The sequence below is a fragment of the Sinocyclocheilus anshuiensis genome, unplaced genomic scaffold (assembly GCF_001515605.1).
Source record: "Sinocyclocheilus anshuiensis isolate Anshui unplaced genomic scaffold, SAMN03320099.WGS_v1.1 scaffold63, whole genome shotgun sequence".
NCBI classification, from domain to species: Eukaryota; Metazoa; Chordata; class Actinopteri; order Cypriniformes; family Cyprinidae; genus Sinocyclocheilus; species Sinocyclocheilus anshuiensis.
In genome coordinates, this window is record NW_015552625.1 from 1,763,442 (window position 1) to 1,770,810 (window position 7,369).

Sequence of the window (7,369 nt, forward strand, 5' to 3'; positions counted from 1 at the left end):
TGTGATGTTTCTTATTTGAGTGAGTAGTTAAGCAATTCTGAGCACCCACTAGTGACCCTGAAGTTCAGTTCTGTTTAAGTGCCAATATGAGCTGCTCAGGCAACTGTGACACAGAAAAAAAACACATGTAGGAAATCTGACAGATCCATACTTCCTACTTTAAACTTGCTTGTCTTTTTCATTCACCTGTTTTGTCTCTTTTGACTCCTCAAATCTCCTCTCTCTTCCTGTTTACATCACCTGTTCTCTTTCTCTCTCTGTGTTCTTTCTACCTGATCCTTTCCATCTTTTAATGCCTCGCATATCTGAGGACAGCTGAATAATGTTATTATTATTATTATTTTTTAAAGAAAATCAAAAAACAACGGATAAGCGGTAGATGTTAAGCTAGAAAACCTTTGCATGATACAAGGTTATGGAATTTACTCCAGTTTGACATTTAAGCCCCGGTCTACAATGTTTTTTTTTTTTCAATGCTGTCATGGGGAGAGAATATTGTAAAGCTCTCATAAGCGAAGGGAAAATTAGCTGTGCCAATTGTTTTGTAAAAGAGAAGCTGGGAAGCGTAACCGCCGTCCAAACTCTTTCTTTGCGTGTCGACAGTTCTTTAACTGGGAAACATAAGGGCTAGCTAGTGTTGTGATTGGGCAGCTAAATGAATCATGAACATTTCTTTCTCTCTGCAAAAATCACAATGCCTCGACACTTGAGTAAGGGCACAAAAGCTGCTGATGCTGGTGACGACACAGTTTATTGTGTGAGTCCTCCTAGCCCCTCCCAGTCCGTTACTAACAGAGAGAAGCACAGGTACTGTATGTCATGGGCTGTAAGCTTCGTCGGATTGAGCGAGAATTGCTTGAAAATCACTCACCAACATTCTGGAGGTTCTTAAAAGAGCTTCGAATTGTCTTACACATTAAAGAAATGTATTTTATTAAACAAAAGTGTAGTGAACACTATGCCTTGTTTTTGAGAGTTACACTAGGTCTATTTAAAATAACTGTGATCGCTGAGACCTGCTCGATGAGGTGGTGCGACAGAGTCGGATCCATCAGGGAAACTTTTCTCTGCCTCCGAGTCCAAATGTTGGTTTTTGCGACTTGAAACGAGGAGCGGTCATTTTCACAGCTCGGAAAACCGCAGGTTATCCAAAAAACAAAAGCAAATCGGTCTTTTTTATAATACTTTTTTCCAGCATGCGTTTCTTCTGTTGTGTCATGTACACATTGCAATACTCAACCCAGATATGACGTGATGAAGTATCATCACGTTGAAGATGATACTTACAAAAGATGATTTCCTTTCGAGGTTTAGACATGTGTCCCTCAAGAACGCGTTGTTGGATTCAAACTTGAATGTTGCTGTTCAATTTTCTAGACATTTATGTGCTACTGCAATCGCAGCAGCCAGTGCATGAGAACACGATATTTAAAATACTGGTGTGTTAAACCACTCTCTCACCTTTTAGCGGAGAAATTCAAGAGTGAATTGCATTTAAACCGACGTTTTTTGGTCACCATACCCAACCTCAAAGTGTCACTTTCCCTGAACTCTTGTGCCAATGAATGAACGTTTGTGAAGTAAATCATCATCAAGTGTGTTGTTGTTGGGTTTTCTTACTGGTGCTCTGAGAGTTAAGTGCCATTCACTCTGCAGGTTTACCACATTAAAATGAAGACCTTTGTCACTTTACCGAGTGCATAGATATCCTTCTTTGAAGTATTCAAGTGTTTGAGCATCAGCCAATGTGAGTAGGTCCTTTATTTATGTTGTTTTACAAACCGAATAGGTGTTACCTAGTAGTTTACTTACTGAAGCAGCAAACCATCATGGGAAGCTTGGCTTTCCAACATTCCTAAAACAAAATGATTGAATTTTCTTGTTTGTTTTAAAAGAAAAAAAATCATGTCATTAAAGAAATGAGCAATAAATCAAAATGGTCTTGCTCTAAAAAAAAAAAAGAAAGAAAGAAAAAGACCCTGCATGACACATGGACATTTACTGTACCAAACTATCTTTGAGGGGGGAAATTGACACACATTTACTGTAAGTTTTATGATAAGTGTGAATGAAAATTAACGTGACTGTATGACTATTTCAATCCGTACATGTCAGTAATCCAGGAAGTCCAACGTCATAGAAGTCAGAACAGAGTGAATATATGATTATTTAAAGCCGATATGGATAGATTTAAAATAAATCATAATAGAAGGTAATCATGTTCATTTAAATGATGACAAATTTGAAACATACCTCTGAAGTTCTTATTATTGACAAAAAATGTGAGGCAAATAAAGAATGGAAATTCGTGCAGTATTATGCTACTATATTTGGTAGCATAATACTGTAATAATAATAATAATATCATTTAATAAAAACTCGTAAAAAAGTTTCACCGATTAAGGTATTATTCAAATTTGGCATTTTCACCTATTATTAATTGGATTGCAGATTATACAAGAACATGCGAACCATCCTTTAGAGAGTAGTTATCTGTTTCATTTCAATGCCTCAACTTTATTTTTGCTGCTAATGTTTTATCCGATTTAGAGAGTTTCGGAGTTTTTCACTTGACGGCTGTCACGGTGATGGCTAACAGCTGTTGATAATGATTTTATCAGCTTGGTATGACTTGGAAAAATAACCTTTCTTGCCAAAGGGCTCCTTTTCTAAGCAAATGAAGTGGAGCCTGTGCTATGTGATTATAGAAGCGCTGTCCACACAGACGACTACATCTCGTTTTCATTGGTTTTCCACTACCTCTCGTTATGCTTAGTTATTTTTTTCTCATCTAGTTAATGTTACATGTTTATTTTGATCTACTTGAAGCCTAATACTGTAAATGAGATGGGTTTACAAAGAAGAGTAGCATTTTCTTTTGTTTTCAGCATAATTATGATATATACTCATGAAGAATTCAGGAAACGTACTGTTTAAGGGCTAATCCCATATTGCCTATGCAAATATCTTAATTGTCATATTGGAATAATTAGTGACTGAGGAATGATTTCCTGAAATTGGGTGGAACACTGGTTTACATTTGCCCTTTTTCTGATATTCCTTAGTCTCTTTGGTCATATAATATGTCATATATAAAATCCTTCTTGATGAAAAAGCTACTAAGTTAAGATTGAAAGAAATCTGTGTTGTGTCTACTGTGGGTTGACAGTTCAATATTGATGTAAAGTGCATATTGAATGTAAGGTGAAGTTTATTTGTTCAAGTGATGGAAAACGCCAACCTCTGGAGCTGCATTGGGCAGGAGGGAAGTAATTGAGTTATTTGTGGATGAAGCGAGTGTCTATTCTTGTTTTTAAGGGTGCTTCAGTCTTTTTTTGCAAAGGTTGAAGGGCTACTTTGGGCACTTTAAACACGCTTTTCACGAACAAGAATATCTACCTCTTGGTTCTGTTCTCTCCGTATGCTTAATATAGAAGACCGAGCCTTGAAAAACAACGTAGCTTGCACACATTTCGATTGTTTTGACTTGGTTTAGAGCCACAGGTGAACTGCCAGGACTGAATTTTAGCTCAACCTCATTGATTAAACTTCTCATCCTTTAGTTATGTTGCTTTTCTTCCTGTTTAAACAAAAGATTGACAGTGTGTGCCCATGCAAAGACACATATTCTGCTTAAAGAAAGCACTCATTTATTCCGGTATCTCTTATAGCATGTGTTTGCGTTATGTGATATATACGGATTGTTGTAATTACAGAAAAGAAGTGTTAACAGCAGCACTCAGTAGTCACGGCATTACTAGTGTGCTACACCTTTCACAATTCTTCATTGTAAGCACATGAAATATGCTCTTTATATTCATAAGACATCAATGCCATTGATTTGAAGGGTTATGTAGGGTCACCTGAATTTTAATGACCCTCAATATATTTGAATATTGCAAGGAGGAAGGCTTCATGTATATCAGCTTTTCTTTCATTAAATAATTTTTCACTATCACATGAAATTGGAAAGAGATCAGGTAACATTTTTCATTCAAATTTGTTGCCTGACTTTCAAATCATTATTCATAGTTAATTTATTGTTGTTTCCAAAGCCTCGTGGTGGATTCTGAATAGTTGTTTATATCAGTTCACAATTACATTCCAATTGTTTTCATGATTAAACAGCGTGACTACGACTAAAGTAAATGCTGAATTATTTAATTTACACATTTTATTACTAAAACATTGTGTACCACAAACTTTACATAGTAAAACAATCACACAAACAACCTGCCAGTTACAACCAAACGATTTCAAAATTATTAGAAGGGATACATTTATGCTATGACAAAAATGGAGAATTATTAACTGCTATAATTTCATGGCATCTTTCAGACTCTGGAGGCAAACTGACTTCTGTATCGCAGTTTATCACAGTCACCCTGAAGTGCCTTGAATGTTTAGGCCATGATCTATGATTTATCGTTAATATCCCAAGAGAAGATGTTTGTCTTTTAAAGCCCGTGCTCTTCTCTAGGACTGAATGCATGATGCACGCTGTAAGCAAAAGACATTTGCACATGCAGAAAGATGTTAAAGCCAAGATCTTTGGAAATAAGTGTGAACTGATAGCCGTTTAGCCATTCAGCTTCTGTCATTGTCCTCTGCTAAAAAAACAACAAAAAAAAACATAACATTTTTTACCCATCATCATCTTAAAGTTATGCTTATTATATAAGTGTTTGGTGCTTATTATATGTAACATAATGAAATATCAAACCTGTCATCCCATTGTCACAATATTCTTTTCTTGCAGAATACAGACTTGCCCTGTTTTGTATTTTCTCAGATCAGACACAGATCAGGCCTTCACTGAAGGCGTTCTTTAGAGCTGTGCCATGATATGAGTCCTAATAAATCACCTATTTTAATATAAACTATTTTAAAATGATCTAGTATTTAATCATAATTCTGTTGTTTTTAATACCAGGGGACAAACTATAATGCCTTTGTAAATTATAATAACTCGTAGGAGAAAAATGATCTTTTATATTTGGCATGCTTTTGCTATTCAAAATAGTTTAGTTAACACAATACTGTACAATTATATATAGAAGTACTGCAATATGCAGACAATAACACTGAATCTCTCGGAAGAGTTTTAAAAATGGACATATATTGGAAATATTAGAGGTTTCTTTATAGGTAATCATATTTAAATACAGTATTCTGTGCTGAACTCTCAAAACCTGGTGAAATGACTGAAATTACTTATAGTAATGAAATTAGTTTCTTGTAAAGTGATGCAGTTTTATTCAAGAAAGGCAGTACTGGTTTATTAACAATGGAGCCCAGGCGAATGGGCATCTTTCAGATCACATGTACTCCTGCATGAACACTTTAAAAACAGAGAACAAATGTATTTGTAGACATCAAATAAAGTGACTTACAATATGGTGCTGCTTCTGTCTGTCTAACACATAATAACATACTGTACTAAATAGCTGAAGAGCAAAATAACTGTCATTTGTGGAACAATGTACGACACTAACATGAAAAGTTATTTTATGCTAACTTCTTAGTCTGTGCAGAGTTTAAAAGAAAAATATCTCCCGATATTGTAGCAATAGTTGTTTGGCAGTTTAACGCATATATATCACAGGAATGACATGTCAAGTAATTGACTTTTTCAAGCTCACATGCATGAGAACTGTACTAAAGTCTTATCACATTCTCCTCAGAGGATTCACATGAGCTCTGATGGTTCCTTTTGGAAGATCTCCACATCAGACTCTTTGCTTAAATTCATTTTTTTATGGTTGCAATGTGTCTTTATTCCCCAGGCAACAATATTATAAGCTCTAGAGTGCATTGAAAGTACTGGCATTCTCATATTTTCTGTAATGATTGTCTAACATGTGCCAAATTATTATTATTTTTTTTAATCTTAGATTTATGAAGACAAACTGTCCAGACACATTTCTCAAAAAGTCATGGGTGTTTTGTGAACTCCACTTTATAATAGCAGCACGTTAGGGAAAGTTTTGCTCTCATTAACAGCAGACTGACACAAATGAAGAGGTCTTATAAAAGAGCTGAAGTATGTTATTATTAGTAAAAAAAAAAAAATGTTTTAGTCAAGTCTTTACAAACAACCAAAAAATGTGATTAAATTCATATATGGTGCCTGTCAAAACCCTGGAGACAACTAGTCATTTATTATTAATGTTTTTCACATTTTGAATACTAGTGAGATCATCAAAACTATGAAATAACACAAATGAAAGGATGATAATTCCTCATCAATTAAAATGAAATAGAAATAATACATTTAAATATTGCTTTTGTAAAGAAATTCATACATAGGCACAAATAATATTTGTTTACAAAACAAATTGTTTTTAACTGTTAAATCATCAAATTTGAAATCAAAATAGATCATGAGAAAAACATTTTGTCAGATGTGATGGTGCATCTTTTGACTGATACTGTATACAGATATAAAAATTAAATTAGGACAAAATTCTGATTATTTTTCAACTTTATTTTATTCAAATTGTGTTATTTTGAGTGTATTTTTAGGTTTTTGAGTGAGTGTATTTTTAGGTTTTTGAGATCTCCCTATTTATGGGAGCATTATAATATGCAAATAATATTAAAGGGCTAGACTTGCCATGAAATATCTGATATTACAACACATCATACAGACCCCCATCACATAATAAATATACTGGAAGCCCCATGTTTCCCATAGTAAAAATGCACATTTTGCTTTTATCAACTATAGTTCCAGATCCATGAAACTCCTTTTAGTTCTTGGAGGAATTTATGAATATAGTACACACTCTTCAACTCTTAGACTGTGCTTGCCATACTCAGGGATGTACATTTTCAACAATTTTCTTTTGGCCAATTATTCATCTTATTAATGGTACAATATCAGAGGAAAGTGCATACACATCGTGTGCCAAAGGGTGAACATGGCAACTTTTAGTTGTTGTTTTTACAAGATTTACAGAAAGAACATTTTTCTCGTCACTGCTTTTAATGCATCAGTAACCACTTCAGAATCCTTGCAGGGCTTGTATGTTAATATATACCAATGACACATCTGGATCACAACACATTTCTAAACAGCAGTGTGCAAGAAAACTACTATGTAACTGTACCTGACACTTTCTTTAGTCACGTGATCTTACATGACTTGAGCAACAGTTCTTATTTTGCCACTATAAAAAAAATCACATCTGTGAGTGATGGTGTTCATGAAGGGCATGCACTCAAGGTGCAAATGGAAATACTTGTAGTCATCAGATTCCACCATTTAATCTCAGAGATGGATAGTAACAAGCTTTTGCCCACTCTCATACATCATTTTTAGCCATAAACATTTTTTGCCTTTTCATCTTTTTTTTTTTTTCGGAAG